The sequence below is a fragment of the Narcine bancroftii genome, chromosome 3, assembly GCF_036971445.1.
Source record: "Narcine bancroftii isolate sNarBan1 chromosome 3, sNarBan1.hap1, whole genome shotgun sequence".
Taxonomy (NCBI): Eukaryota; Metazoa; Chordata; class Chondrichthyes; order Torpediniformes; family Narcinidae; genus Narcine; species Narcine bancroftii.
Window position 1 is genome coordinate 277,383,135 of NC_091471.1, and position 15,798 is coordinate 277,398,932.

Genomic DNA, 15,798 nt, shown 5'->3' on the forward strand with positions numbered 1-15,798 from the left:
CCTGAGATGTACTGAGATACACATCAAAATTCTGCAGAGCAAACATGATAGACCACATTTCTTTTTCAATAGTGGAATAGTTCCTTTGATGAACATTGAATTTTTTTGAAAAGTAGGCAACTGGATGGTCAATTTCATTATGTTTTTGCAATAAAACTGACCCTGCTGCTCCCTCACTCGCGTCCACTGCTACAGAAAAAGGTTTTTCAAAATCAGGAGATTTTTACACAGGATAATGGCATAGCAAATCCTTTAAATTTTCTAAAGCTGTCTGAAACTCTTTAGTCCACACAAATGTCTCCTCTTTATTCAAATGGTTGGTTAAAGAAAGAGCAACCTCAGAAAAATTTCTGCAAAACTTCCTGTAATATCCTGTCATTCCTAAAAACCTTCTCACTGCTTTCTTGCCATTGGGAATAGGAAACTCAAAAATTGCATTCAATTTTGCTTGAATTGGTGCAACTTTGCCATGACCAATGACATGACCCAAGTATGATACAGTGGCATTTGCAAATTCACTCTTCGCTAAGTTAACAGTTAAGTTTGCTTTGGATAATCTTACAAACAATTTGTCCAACTCCTTCAAATGTTCTTCCCATGTGTCACTTTTTGTGACCAAGTCATCAAAATAAGCATCTGTATGTTTTAACCCTTGGATTACTGAATTAATCATCCTTTGAAATGAAGGGGCATTTTTCATGCCTAAAGGTAATACATTATACTCATATAAACCAGATGGAGTAACAAAAGCTGAAATATTCCTTCCTCTCTCTTAGTTAAAGGCACACACCAGTAACCCTTCAATAAATCCAACTTAGTAAGAAATTTAGCTTTTCTAATCTTATCAATACAATAATCTATTGGAATAGGATAAGCATCTGTTTTAGTTACTGAATTAACTTTCCTGTAATAATATAATTTCTTAACATATATTCCACCTCCTGATCCATTATTTTACTTTTCTGAATGTTTATTGGATGCACGTTATTTAATGGGACTTGCTTCTCTGACATCCACATTGCGATAAATCACTGATGTCCCTTTTGGAACTTCAGGAGACAGATTTGTGTACTTTAAAATTAATTCCTTCAACTGCATCTGTTCTTGTGACTTAAGATGAATTAACTTTTCCTCCAAATTTTCCAAAATTGCTGAGTTAATCAGATGCACAGGAACCATGGTTTCTTTAAGGTTACCCTCACAAGATTTTGATTCCATAATCTCATGATCCACTACTTCCTCCACTCTGTCAACAACCAACACCTTTAATACAGATTGTTCTCCACTACCATTATCCTCATAATAAAGTTTCAACATAATTATGTGACAAACCTGAGTTTTATTCCTTCTATCTGGAGTGTTAACAACATAGTTAACATCATTCAATTTTGATTTAACTGTGTATGGACCAGAAAATCTAGCTTTCAAAGGATTGTCGTGTTGGAAACAAAATCAAAACTTTACTTCTGACCTTAAAATTCCTCATTTTACCTTTCCTATCAAATAAATGCTTCATTTTACTCTGAGCCATTTCTAAATTCTCTTGAGCCAGAGTCCACACTTTTTGTTCCCTATCCTTAAATTTAGAAACATTAATCCAGCAAGTCCAACTGCACATTCTCATTAACCCATTGTTCTTTTTATTAACGTCAAAGGCTAAATGCAAATGTCCAAACACAATTTCAAAAGGGCTGAAACCTAATGACTCCTGCACAGCCTCCCTTGCTGCAAATAACAAGAAATGAATACCTTCATCCCAATCTTTCCCATTCTCCAAACAATAAATCCTCATCATATTTTTAAGAGTAGAAAGAAATCTATCCAAAGCTCCCGGAGTTTCAGGATGATATGCAGATGAAGTGATCTGTTTTATTCCCAATTCCTAAATTAACTGTTGAAATAGCCCAGACATAAAGTTAGATCCTTGATCACTCTGAATTTCTTTAGGTAATCCAAAAACTGTGAAAAATCTTTCCAGAGCCCTTACCAACGTTTTGGCTTTAATATTTCTTAATGGTTATAGCCTCTGGAAATCTTGATGCTGTACACATAATTGTTAACAAGTGCTGATTTCCAGACTTAGGGACCTACTCAATCCACAATAACCCTAGTGAAAGGTTCCCCAACAACAGGAATAGGTTATAATGGGGCCACTGGAGGACCCTGCTTAGGTTTCTCCACAACCTGACAAAATGACATGTCCTGCACCAATTTACAATATCCTTCCTCAAACCAGGCCAAAAAAATTGTTTCAAAATCTTGTTCATGGTTTTCTTTACACCAAGATGACCACCTAAAGGTGTAATGTGGGCTAAATTTAAAATTTCATTCCGGTAATTTTTAGGAACAAACACCTGATGAATCACCCCCACTCTTCATTAGCAAGAATATCAAAAGGTCTCCAATTCCTCATTAACAAATCACCTTTTAAATAATAACCACAAGCCATTTCTCTAATTTCCTGTTCAGTTACTGCTTTGTTTGCTAAGTCAGCAAGACTTGTATCTGCTTTCTGCTGCCGAATTAACTCCTTCCTTGATAAAGAGAAATCCTTACTTTCACAATTACCCTTCTATTTCAAAGCCATTTCAAAAGCACCTGGAAAATCTCTGTCAACTGGATCTTCTTCATCTCTCAATAATTTCTTAGACATGGGCCTTGATACTGCACACGCAGGATATATCTCACACTTCTCTTCCACCTCATCTTTCCTAGGCCAGCTTGTTAATCTCAAAACTGACCCAACTTTATCTTCTGCCAAATCATTCCCTAAAAATTGAGACCCCCTGCATGGGTAACTTTGCAATTACTCCTACCACAACAGGTCCTTTAACTAACCCTGAATTTAGCACTATTTTGTGAAGAGATATTGACTCCACCTCACCTCCAACACCTTTAATCAAAGTTGTCTCCCCTGTGTCAGTTCTTTGATCAAGGGATAAAACCCCTTGTACTAACAATGTTTGTGCTGAACCATGTGACTGAAACTGGAACATGTGATTCTCCCTCCTTTACTGAAACAAAACCATCTGAAACAAAAGGTTTGAAAACATCCATGAGACCCTTATCAGATTTAGAACATCTGCTCTGCCTAAATTCAATTGTTTGAATACAAGCTTCTGGTAAAACCTTCTTTTCTCTTTTGTTTTTCAATACTAGACAATTTTCAATAACGTGACCAGGTTTTTTACAAAAATGACATACAAATCCAGAAGTTCTGACCTTTCCAACCTTTTCTCCAGACTTAATTTCAGGATTATTATCCTGCTCCATATTAATCCTCTGAACAGGCTTTATTACCCTGCTCCACATTAACTTTTTGAAAATGCCTACCATTTTGAGATGTACTTTTATGAATTACTGCAAATCGGTCTGCCAATCTAGCTGCATGTTGCCACGTTGCCACGTGTCTCTGTAGAGTGCGTTGAAAGAAGCAAAGATTTGTTGATCCAAACCAAGGCTTTTATTAACTAAAAGACTGGAGCATATCACATGTAGGTCGACCAGTCCAGAATGACCTGATCTGGCTAGGAGCAATCCTTTAAGACCTTCCATTAGGTGTGGCTATGCTCTCAGCCAATCACAGTCATCCTACACTACAATCTCTACATATACATATTGTTGATAGAATCTGTATTATCACACTCTCTCATCCAGGTATAATTTAATGTCCTTTGGGACACAACTTTTAATTTCCTCAATTAACATCAATTCTCTCAATATGTCAAAATCATTATTGAGGCGCACCAAACCATACCGATTTCTTCAAAGCAAAATCCATATTAGATTGATTCCATGTTTTTATAAAACTCCTAAATTTTTATCTATAGGCTTCTGGAACCAACTCATAAGCTTTCAATTCAGCTTGCTTAACAATATCATAATTTGCCACTTGCTGTGCAGTCAAGCTAGCGTATGCAATTTGTGCTTTTCCCTTCAATACACTTTGGAGCATCAAAGTCCACTTCTCTTTTGGCCATTTTGAACTAGCAGTAACCTTTTCAAAAAAGCTGAAAATAGGTATCATATCTTCCTCATCAAAAGGAGGCACTAGATTTACCTCTCTACTAGCCAAAAACTTCTCCCCAGGAGTTACAGCCTCAGCTCTCTTACTTTCCTCCCTCTCAGTTTTCATCCTCTCTAAATGATACTGTCTTTCAGCCAACTCTAACTCATGCTTCCTCTGTTTTTCAGCTTCCTCTCTTCACCTTTCAGCTTGGTCTGCCTCATACTGTCTCTGTTTCTCAGCCTCTTCTATCCTCAATTTCTCCAATTCCAATTGCAACTCACCAGTTCTATCCTCTGGAAAATCTTCTAAATTTTTCTGAACAAATTTCCTCTCACCTATATATTTCACTATCTTCTTTGGCTTGGCTTCGCGGATGAAGATTTATGGAGGGGGTAAAAAGTCCACGTCAGCTGCAGGCTCGTTTGTGGCTGACAAGTCCGATGCGGGACAGGCAGACACGGTTGCAGCGGCTGCAGGGGAAAATTGGTTGGTTGGGGTTGGGTGTTGGGTTTTTCCTCCTTTGTCTTTTGTCAGTGAGGTGGGCTCTGCGGTCTTCTTCAAAGGAGGTTGCTGCCCGCCAAACTGTGAGGCGCCAAGATGCACGGTTTGAGGCGATATCAGCCCACTGGCGGTGGTCAATGGGGCAGACACCAAGAGATTTCTTTAGGCAGTCCTTGTACCTTTTCTTTGGTGCACCTCTGTCACGGTGGCCAGTGGAGAGCTCGCCATATAACACGATCTTGGGAAGGCGATGGTCCTCCATTCTGGAGACGTGACCCACCCAGCGCAGCTGGATCTTCAGCAGCGTGGACTCGATGCTCTCGACCTCTGCCATCTCGAGTACTTCGACATTAGGGATGAAAGCACTCCAATGGATGTTCAGAATGGAGTGAAGACAACGCTGGTGGAAGCGTTCTATAATCCTCTGAATTTGAACTTTCCTCATCCAATGTTTAACATCAGTCAGTTTTAATCCCTTTAGTAATAACCATCAGTTCCTCTTTTCTCTTGCTCTTCAGCTCTGCAGGTGATGGTTCTGACAAAAACTTATTAACATCCATTGCTGCTGTTTTTCACACTCAAGCTTTAAATTAGCTTGGGAAAAAAACAAATGACTAATAACCCACAAAACTCATGTTCAATTGACTGGACAATCCCCCATAAAATGTTACGAGCCCAAAGGCCCCCAAAACCCAGCAGCAATAGACATTCACCAAGACAAGTCAATTTTAAAACTAAAGTTGTTTTTAATCAACTTTAAACATGTAAACAGAATCAAAGTTTAACTTATCTCTAACCCAAATTAACCCCTTTCTAATTCTAAGCGCACGTATATGATGTGTGTGTAAATTTAATAAAAGTTCTTTGGTTCACAGTTCAATCTCACTTCTCATTCTTCCACCGCAAGAAAACTGGTGGCACAGTCAGGGAGCGGTAAGCAGGAGGCGTCGGGCTGGTGAAGGGGTTGAGACAGAGTCAACCACCTCAAGAAGAACGACAGGAGTGCAGGCTTGGAGCCCAGCAATGAGTAAGGGGATGGCAAGGGGAGGTGTGGGAGACCTCAGCCCCCACAAGGGAGGTGCAGACGAGCACATCACCAAGCTTGTCTAGTGACAGCAGAAGAGGACAGGGGAACGTGGGAAGCAGTGACCCCAAGACAGAGAACTTAACAGGTTTACCTGGGGAAATTGGGAGTGATGTGGAGGCTGGTGCCGTCGAAAGGGAGGATGATGTCAGGCTGTATGAGGTAGCCAAGATGGCAAGGTTAGGAAGAAGAGGAGACTTGGAGTCTTCACTGTGGACAATTTTTGAGGCAATGGAAAGGAGACTCTCATTGGACTTGGGCAGGAAAACGACCCACTTAAAGGTCATGTTGGACACGTGCCATTCAGTATTAAATGCTTTGCAAGAGAATTGGAAAAAAACAGGAAACATGAGAACAGGATAGGGCAATTGGAAAATGAAGCTACAGCATGGGGGGCGGAATGGGGGTGCTTATAGCAAAGAGTTGATATTCTTGAAAATTATACCCAGTGGAACTCACTTAAAATAGTGGGATTAAAGACAGGAATGGAGGGAAGAAACCTCGTAGCCTTCTTTCAACACTGGCTTTCAGAGACTTTGGGGAAGAAAAGGTTTGGGGAATCAATGCAGATCGTAAGGGTCCATCAGTTTTTCTTCACATGCCTGGCCCCCAGACAAAGGCCACACTCAGTGCTGGTGGAACTACTGGGCCACAAGGACCGAGAAAAAATGTTAAGAGCAGAGGTTGCTGCGGCAAAAGCAATTGGAGGGTCTTTGGAGCTGCCAAAAGGGGTATGTATAACTGTGTACTACATTTTGGCAGTGGAAATAAACAGGAAGAGTACTATTTGGATGGGGAGAAAATTCAATCCTCGGAGGTGCAAAGAGACCTGGGCGTCCTCGTGCAGGGAAACCTAAAAGTTAATGACCAGGTGGGATTGGTCATGAAGAAAGTGAATTAATGCTATGTTGGCATTCATTTCGAGAGGACTAGTGTATCAGAGTAAAGAGGTGTTGATGAAGCTCTATGGGGCACTGGTGAGACCTCATTTGGAGAACTGTGTGCAGTTTTGGGCCCCCTGTCTTAGAAAGGATGTGATGTTGTTGGAGAGGGTGCAGAGGAGATTTACTAAAATGATCCCTGGTATGAGGAACGTTTGGTAGCTCTCGGGTTGTATCCATTGGAGGGGGAATCTCATAGAGACATTTTGAATATTGAAAGGTTTTGACAGAGTAGATACAGATAAGATGCTTCCCTTGATGGGTGAATTGAGGACAATGGACTACAGGCTTAAAATTAATTGTCCAATTAAAACAGAGAGGAGGAAGAACTTCTTTAGTCAGAGGGTCATGGAGGCCAGATCACTGGGAGTATTTAAACAGGAAATGGATAAGTGAAGCGATGAACACCCTAGAAACCATGTACAAACCTCCCACAAACTTGGTCTTCGCAAGGTACCTTCTGAGTACTCGTGACCAGCTGCCTGGAGAGACAGCAGAGTCCAACCTGGGAGCCCTACATGAGTTAGCCCGACCGTGTCTGGCAGAACCCAGGGTGAATGAAAGGGAGGTCGAAAGTTTGAGCAGGGATGCCTATGTTTGGGGTCTACGCGCAAGGGCCATCTGGCAGAAGCTGCTGGAGGACAATATCTACTCCCTGGCCAAAACAGTGGAGGTAGTCCGAGCCCTGGAGTCAGCAGCCTCAACTCCAGGCTTCCCCGGGTCTCAACGTAGTCAGCACACACAGCAGCAGTGGCCCAAAACCAGACGGTGGACGAGAACATCATTGCTGTGGGCTTCCCATGCCCTTGTAAGTACTGTGGATCCCGGTGTGGATCAGATCAACGATCACGCCAAACCTGCCCGGCCAGAAATCAGTACTGCTCAAGATGTGGCAAGAAAGGCCATTTCGGTTATATATAACCTTTCAAAGCCTGCCGGCAGCTCAGCTGCCCTCTATGACCAGCCCCCCTCCTACCCAGTCCCGGCCACGTATGATTGCCGGGCAATGCCATTGCTCCCACAGCAAATTCTGGCCTCCCCAACCTCAGCAGCCCTACTTCTGGCCTCACCGGCAACGATCAGCGCGTGCACGCCATACACCTGGACCAGCCCTCAACCTCGCCAACACTGTTCCACATCCGCAGACTACAATGATATCGCTTCCGGTCCATGGTATGACATGACTTCCCCCGGCACAACCAGTGCAGCCGGCGAGGAAGGCTAGCCATGCCGCCGCCACGCACCCCCACGCAACACCGCCATCTTGTGCCGGAAAGGCACAGGCCACAGCCACCCGGGCCCTCCCAGGACTACAACGAGCACAGCACCAACAATGATGACAACATGATCAAAATGGGTGAAGACCAGGCTGCCCTACCGACGAACCCCACGCCTCCGAACACCGCCAATCGCCATGCCTATGGAGAGAGCTACCGGCCAACACTCACCTCTCGCGACGCACCCCACGCCTGCAGGGAACGCCACCGGCCGCAACTCACCTCCGCCATCGGGGAATGATGCCTCGGACCCCAAGATGGTCCTAGCGGCCACCACATTGGCCAGTGAAATCCCTCACGGCCTCTGGCGCTCCATGATGGATGTCAAAATCAACGGGCAAGTAACAAAGTGCCTAATCGACAGTGGCAGCACAGAGAGCTTTATTCACCCAAGCGTGGCCCACTCCCTTAAATTCAAAATCCACCCCACCATCTTCTCTATCTCCTTCGCCGCCCAGGACCGAACTATTACCTTCGGGTGCTGCTCTGCTGATCTGACTGTGGGGGTGAGGAGGGGAGACATACACCTGTTTCAGGCTCCTGGTCATGCCCAACTCTGCCCCCCCAGTCCTCCTGGGCTTAGACTTCCAATACCACCTGCAGAGCATCACCCTCGCCTTCAGGGGGCCCCTACCTCCACTCATGCTCCACAGCACGCCATCCAACCAGCCCCAGCCAACCTGCGGCCTCTCCATACTGCGCATTTCCCCTCCCACCCTCTTTTCACACCTCATGCCAGACTGCAAGCCGATAGCTGCCAGAAGTTGGAACTATTGTGCCGCAGATAGAGGCAGAGGTGTGGTGGCTTCTGGCGGAAGGCTTCATAGAGCCCAGCAACAGCCCATGCAGAGCCCAAGTCCTGGTGGTCAAAGGGGGCAGCAAGCCGAGGATGGTCATGGATTACTGCCAGACCAGCAACTGGTACACCCAGCTGGACGCCTATCCCTTACCGAGGATAGCCGACATGGTCAACGATACATCCTGCTACCGGGTCTTCTCCATGATTGACCTGAAGTCGACCTATCACCAACTCCCCATGCACCCGCGGGACAAGTCTTACACCACCTTCGAGGCGGACAGGCGCTTTTACCAGTTCCGCCGAGTTCTATTTGGGGTCACGAAGAGGGTTTCCATCTTCCAGCAGGAAATGGATCACATGGTAGACCAACACAAGCTAAAGGCGTCTTTTCCGTACCTAGACAACAAGAAAAGTGCAGAGAACAAAACAAAGGACTCTACATCACCTTTGTTGACCTCACCAAAGCCTTCGATACCGTTAGCAAGAAAGGGCTTTGGCAAATACTAGAGCGCATCGGATGTCCCCCAAAGTTCCTCAACATGATTATCCAACTGCACGAAAACCAACAAGGTCGGATCAGATACAGCAATGAGCTCTCTGAACCCTTCTCTATTAACAATGGCGTGAAGCAAGGCTGTGTTCTCGCACCAACCCTCTTTTCAATCTTCTTCAGCATGATGCTGAACCAAGCCATGAAAGACCCCAACAATGAAGACGCTGTTTACATCCGGTACCGCACGGATGGCAGTCTCTTCAATCTGAGGCGCCTGCAAGCTCACACCAAGACACAAGAGAAACTTGTCCATGAACTACTCTTTGCAGATGATGCCGCTTTAGTTGCCCATTCAGAGCCAGCTCTTCAGTGCTTTACGTCCTGCTTTGCGGAAACTGCCAAAATGTTTGGCCTGGAAGTCAGCCTGAAGAAAACTGAAGAAAACTGAAGAAAAAACAAAGAAAAACACAAAGGCACAGAAATAAAAGTTACAGAAAAGTGAGTATAAAGGTGGAAAGAAGATGGCGACAAAAAAAGAAAAATCGAAAGCAACGGTAAGAAGAGAGGAAGAGAAGACAAAGGAGGAAAAAGGTGAAGGCCTTACCTGTCCGAAGAGGCCCGCTGCGGAGAGAGAAACCCGCTCCCTCAGGTCGGTAAATAATGGACTACAAAAATGGCTCGCAGAGCCGAGTAAAAGGGCGCAACCGCGCATGCGCGATACTTCGCGCATGCGCGATGCGAATGAAAAAAAACACACCGACGGGAGGGGGGACCAGCTGGGGAGTCGATCTCCACAGCCGGCAACGACAGCTGCAGAACACCTGCAGCAAGAAGAGACCACAGAAGACAATAGAAACAAGAAAGAAGAGGAGGAAAGGGCATCAAAGAAACAACAGATGGCCAACCCAGAGGAAGAAGAAGAGGAAGAGGAAGAGTACAGAGAAATAGAAGAAGAAAAGAAAGGCAAGGTAAAGGATATACTTGCTCTTATTAAAGGATACATGGAGTCATTTAAAGAATGGCAAACACAGGAATTTAAGGATTTAAGAAAAAGAATAAACAACACAGAAGAGAAAATAAATAAAATGGAGATGACCTTAACAGAAATGGGAAAGAAAATGGACAAGATGGAAGAGCGGGCAGTAGCAGCAGAAATGGAGGTAGAAGACTTAAAAAATAAATTGGAGAAATCTAATAAAAAAACTAAAGAGACACAAGAACTACTAGCTCAAAAAATAGATACAATGGAAAACCATAACAGAAGAAATAACATAAAGATAGTGGGCCTTAAGGAAGATGAAGAAGGCAAGAATATGAGGGAGTTTATAAAAGAGTGGATCCCTAAGACCCTAGGATGTCCAGAACTACAGCATGAAATGGAAATAGAAAGGGCACATAGAGTATTGGCCTCTAAACCACAACCACAACAAAAACCAAGATCTATTGTAGTAAAATTCCTAAGATATACTACAAGAGAAAAGGTACTGGAGAAGACAATGGAAAAAGTAAGAGAGGGCAACAAACCACTGGAGTATAAAGGGCAAAAAATCTTCATTTATCCAGATATAAGTTTTGAACTCCTAAAGAAGAGAAAATAGTTCAATACAGCAAAGGCGATTTTATGGAAGAAAGGGTATAAATTTATACTAAAGCATCCAGCGGTATTGAAAATATTTATTCCAGGACAACAAAACAGACTATTCTCGGATCCAGAAGAAGCACGAAAATTTGCAGAACAATTACAAAAATAGACTGAGGGAGGAAGACGGGTAATGAGAGTTAAAATGATCACGATTGATATGTATGTGGGTAAAGACAAAAATAGACTGAGGGATGAAGACGGGTAATGAGAGTAAAAATGATCACGATTGATATGTATGCGGGTAAAGAGGTATAAGAGTGAATAGAGACAATGAGCATACTTAGAGCAAAATATAGATAGTATAGACAAGAATTAATAAGGGAAGGTAATGGAATAGAGAGAATAAGGAGGGAATTAAAAGAGTGACCTTTGTGACATATGAAAAGTGAAATCTTTTCTGGGTGAGGCGGGGTGGGGGGAAATAGCGGTCACTGCAAAATCAGTTGACGCTGGCGAGTGGATTCGCAAATCCAAATGGAGAGGGGAGATGTGGTTGTCCGACAAGGGATAAAGGACAACTCAGGAGGTAAAGGGGAGATTGGGGATAAATAAGATAGAAATAGGAGAATAAGGAAAATGTTGGATGTTGTAGGAATGTTGTCTGGTAAAGAGTTGAAAATAAGAAAACAGAAATGGAAAAGGAGGAAAGGTAATGATGGAAAAACGGAAAGAGAAGATAAACAAAATATAAAAGGGCTACGCTGAACTATATGTCTTTAAATATTAATGGAATACATAACCAAATTAAAAGGAAGAAACTACTAAATTTAAATGAATAAATGTATTCCATTAGAAAAAATAACAGATAGGTTAAGAAATAATATTGAAATATTCGAGCAAGTATAGGAGCCTTACATTAAATACAATAGCGAAAACCTACCGGGGACAAACAGTACCTAAGTTGATGGAAGGAGAAGGAAAGAAAAGAATGGACTCAGTAGAATTTCTGATGTAATTATGTTGAATGACAACATTGTCTGACTGGCTTAATGCAACCTAGATTGTATACCTAAAATGGATGAGAGGGGGGAGTGGGGGGTGGTTTGGGAGGAAAGGTGGGGGGGAGAAAAAGTCACTGTATATGTGTGAAAAAGAAATAGTGTATATCATGGCTAATGTGATTTATGGTGTGAAAAATAGAAAATTTAAAAAAAAAGATCTTGCGCTGGAGAGTCAAGCTGGCAACGTACAGCTATGACATCCAGTGCTGTCTGGGTAAGTTTAATGACTCCCCTGATGCCCTCTTCCGGACCTGTGCATCGCTCCATGATGACCAGCTGGAGGCACTGCATGAGTCCCTCTGCCACCTGCTTATACCACTTTATAAAGTCCCGAAACCTCCCATACACCATCAGGGATGTCAGGACCATGACCAAGGCGCGCCAGGTCTGTGTGGAAATCCATTTTCACTTCTTCCACCCGCCCCAGGCCCAAGTCGTAAAGGTCACTCAGCCCTTCGAGCACCTCAGCATAGACTTCAAGGGCCCTCTGCCTTCCACGAATTGGAATGTCTATTTTCTCGCGGTCATAGACGAGTATTCACACTTCCCTTTCGCCATCACATGCCCAGACTTCCCCACGGCCATCGTCATAATGGCAGACATTCACCATGTTCGGCTACCACACATTCATCCACAGTGGCCAGGGGTCTAGCTTCATGAGTGAGGAACTCCGCCAGTACCTGACAGCAAGGGGCATCGCAACTAGTCGCATGATTAGTTACAACCCGAGAGGTAATGGACAGGTGGAGCGCGAAAATGGGGAAATCTGGAAGCCAGTCCTCCTAGCCCTTAAGTCTAAGGGGTGGTCCGTAGAGTACTGGCAGGACGCCCTCCCGAGGTACTCCATGCCATCAGGTCACTCCTGTGCACGGCTTCCAATGAGACCCCTCATGAACGCCTGTTTTCGTTCCCTAGGAAATCAGCAATGAGAACATCACTCCCAGCATGGCTCACATCCCCGGGACTGGTGTTCCTGCATAGACATATGCGGGCCCACATGACCGAACCTCTGGTTGAGCAGGTGTTCCTCCTACACGCAAACCATAACTACGCTTACGTGAGGTTCAGCAGCGGAAGGGAGGACACTGTCTCAACCAGGGACCTGGCACCAGCAGGAGCACCCACCACAGCACAACAGCATCCTTTAACCCAGGACCATGCCAGCCCAATGCACTCCCCAAACCCCGGACTGCTGTGGGATACCCAAGACCACCCCGGGCACCCCGGACTCACTCCAACCATGGGGGTTGAACCCGCACCCCCTCCACCACCCATCCAACTCCTCATACACACTTCAACTCCAGCTGCCCCGGCCACTCCACTGTACTGCACCACGACAGCTGCTCCGGCCCCTGCCCCCACCATCCCCCAATTAGCCCCTCGCTGACTGTTGACCAGGAGCCAACCCTGCAATGGTCGCAGAGACTCCGACGGCTGCCGGACCATCTAAACTTGTAAATATTGTATATATGTTTGGGGCTTCGGTAGAACGTGGAATGTAACCTACCCCCCGCCCCCCAGCCCCCCAGGACAATTTTTCAAGGGGTGAATGTGGTGATACACCACCAGCCTACTGCAGGGGGCAACCTGTCTACCTGCAGAAGAGAACTGGAGAACAAGACAACACTGGCCGGATGTAAATCACCTACCTGAATGGACCAAGCCCCATCTGGTTGGCTGCCAATACCCCTCTGTCAGTTTCAGAGCTTGCACAACATTCTCACAGTCAGCTCTGTGGAAGTTTATGTTGAATAAAGCCTGTAGAGCAGACTTTTATGTTTTGTGTCTGCTTTCTGCTGGGCAGCACATCACAAAAGGGTAAGTTGCTTTCCCTGTAAGGCTGTGAGAGGATGGAGACCATTTAATCAAATGAGCAAGAAGGCAGCAGGGGAATAGCATGAAGGAAAGTGTGAAACTTCCCACTTTGGCCACAAGTTTAGAAAAACTGAATATTTTTAAAACCATGAGCCCAGTAAATAGTGACATTCTCAGTGATGAATGTTTGCAAATAAGAGCAAGAGAGCATATCGTTACAGCAAGCAATTAGGAAGCCAAATGAGGTGTATGAGTTAGGAAGACTTGCTGTAAATTCATAAGGCTCTAGAGTTTAAATCAGTGGTTTTCAAACTTCTTTCCACTCACATTCCACCCTTAAGTAATCCCTATGCCTTCGGTGCTCTGAGATTAGTAAGGGATTGCTTAAGGTGTGCAGTGAACTGGGATTCACTGGTGGAGTGCTGTATTGATGACTGGTCCCGCCTCCCAGCTCCACCTGTTTACCTATATATAACCCTACCCATTGAAAGCTAATAAAAGCATTTATTCTCCCTTCAGTCGTGTGAAAGTTTTTATCTATGCTACAAGGTGGTCTGTGAGTGGGAAGGGAAGGTGGAGAATCACTGCTCTAGACCCATTTGTTTCTGAAATATTTTGCTTGAGAAAAGTTGTCATTGGCCCATTTCATTTGGAGTTCTGAAACTGGACATAACGAGTCAATGAGGTACAATTAAAACAGTGGTTTTCAAACATTTTCTTTCCACTCACAGCCCACCTTAAGCAATCCCTTACTAATCACAGAGCACCAATGGCATAGGGATTACTTAAAGTGGAGTGTGAGTGGAAAGAAAACGTTTGAAAACCATTGGTTTAGATCTTTATGCAAGGAGTCCCGTGCAAGTTCATCCAATTTACACACTTGCAGGGTTTGATTCTTCTTTATACTCAATGCTGAAGATCCAGCTGCGCTGGGTGGGTCACGTCTCCAGAATGGAGGACCATCGCCTTCCCAAGATCGTGTTATATGGCGAGCTCTCCACTGGCCACCATGACAGAGGTGCATCAAAGAAGAGGTACAAGGACTGCCTAAAGAAATCTCTTGGTGCCTGCCACATTGACCACCGCCAGTGGGCTGATATCGCCTCAAACTGTGCATCTTGGCGCCTCACAGTTCGGCAGGCAGCAACCTCCTTTGAAGAAGACCGCAGAGCCCACCTCACTGACAAAAGACAAAGGAGGAAAAACCCAACACCCAACCCCAACCCACCAATTTTCCCCTGCAACCGCTGCAACCGTGTCTGCCTGTCCCGCATTGGACTTGTCAGCCACAATCGAGCCTGCAGCTGACGTGGACTTTTACCCCCTCCATAAATCTTCGTCCGCGAAGCCAAGCCAAAGATGTTTAAGACCAAGATATTTGAGTAAGAAGGGACTTGGGACATGAAGACAACTTGGAGAAGCTCGGCTGTGATCACTGAATAACGCTGCAGCTCAAAGGATCATTTAGTCTGTTCCTTCTCCTATTTCTGTTTCTTGAAGCTTCTTTCAGATATTAAGTTCATCGCCCACCTTAGAAGTCCCAGAATAGATTCTCTCTCATCATAAATACACCAGAAGAGATTTTCAGATCTTCCAACTCTCCTTCAACATTTACCTTATTTGAATATAGTCTGCTTTCAATGACTCTCATTGTCTGTCTTAACTCCCATCATGGAAACATTCCTGAACCTGTTTTCGCTACTTCTGGAGCCTGCCTGGCACCTGGTGTTCTCTGGCTCCTATCATGAGCCATTGGCACATGTCAGTACATTTCTATTGTTCTTCATCCTGGCATCATGTTGCAGCAGAGGCTCGGGACTGGGAAGAGAGTTCAGGCACACAGGTTTCAGCTCCATTGCTGAACAGTGCTGATGCCCACAGCAGCAACAGGAGGCAGACAAGAGAGGGAGATCGCTGCCACCAGTGTAGGAATGGAAGGAAGCAGGAGGATTGCAATTGCCCTGAAAGGTGCTTGCCCGTTTGTAAGTATTAGGTGTCCGTGATACTCTAGGTGCTGAATTTAACTTAGATCAAGGGCAGAAACAGGAGGTTTATTTAATCATTGGTACGTATTAAACGTTGTCGGGGTTAAGAGAGCTCTCAGGGCCAGTATCTCTGTTCCTGGCACTTTTACTTGTAAGAAACCCTAACTTTGTTGGTCGGCAGGTCATTCAGTCACACTGAGTGACAGTCATCAGACTTCGCCTGTACTTAAAAGTCAAGGATGACTTCAGTT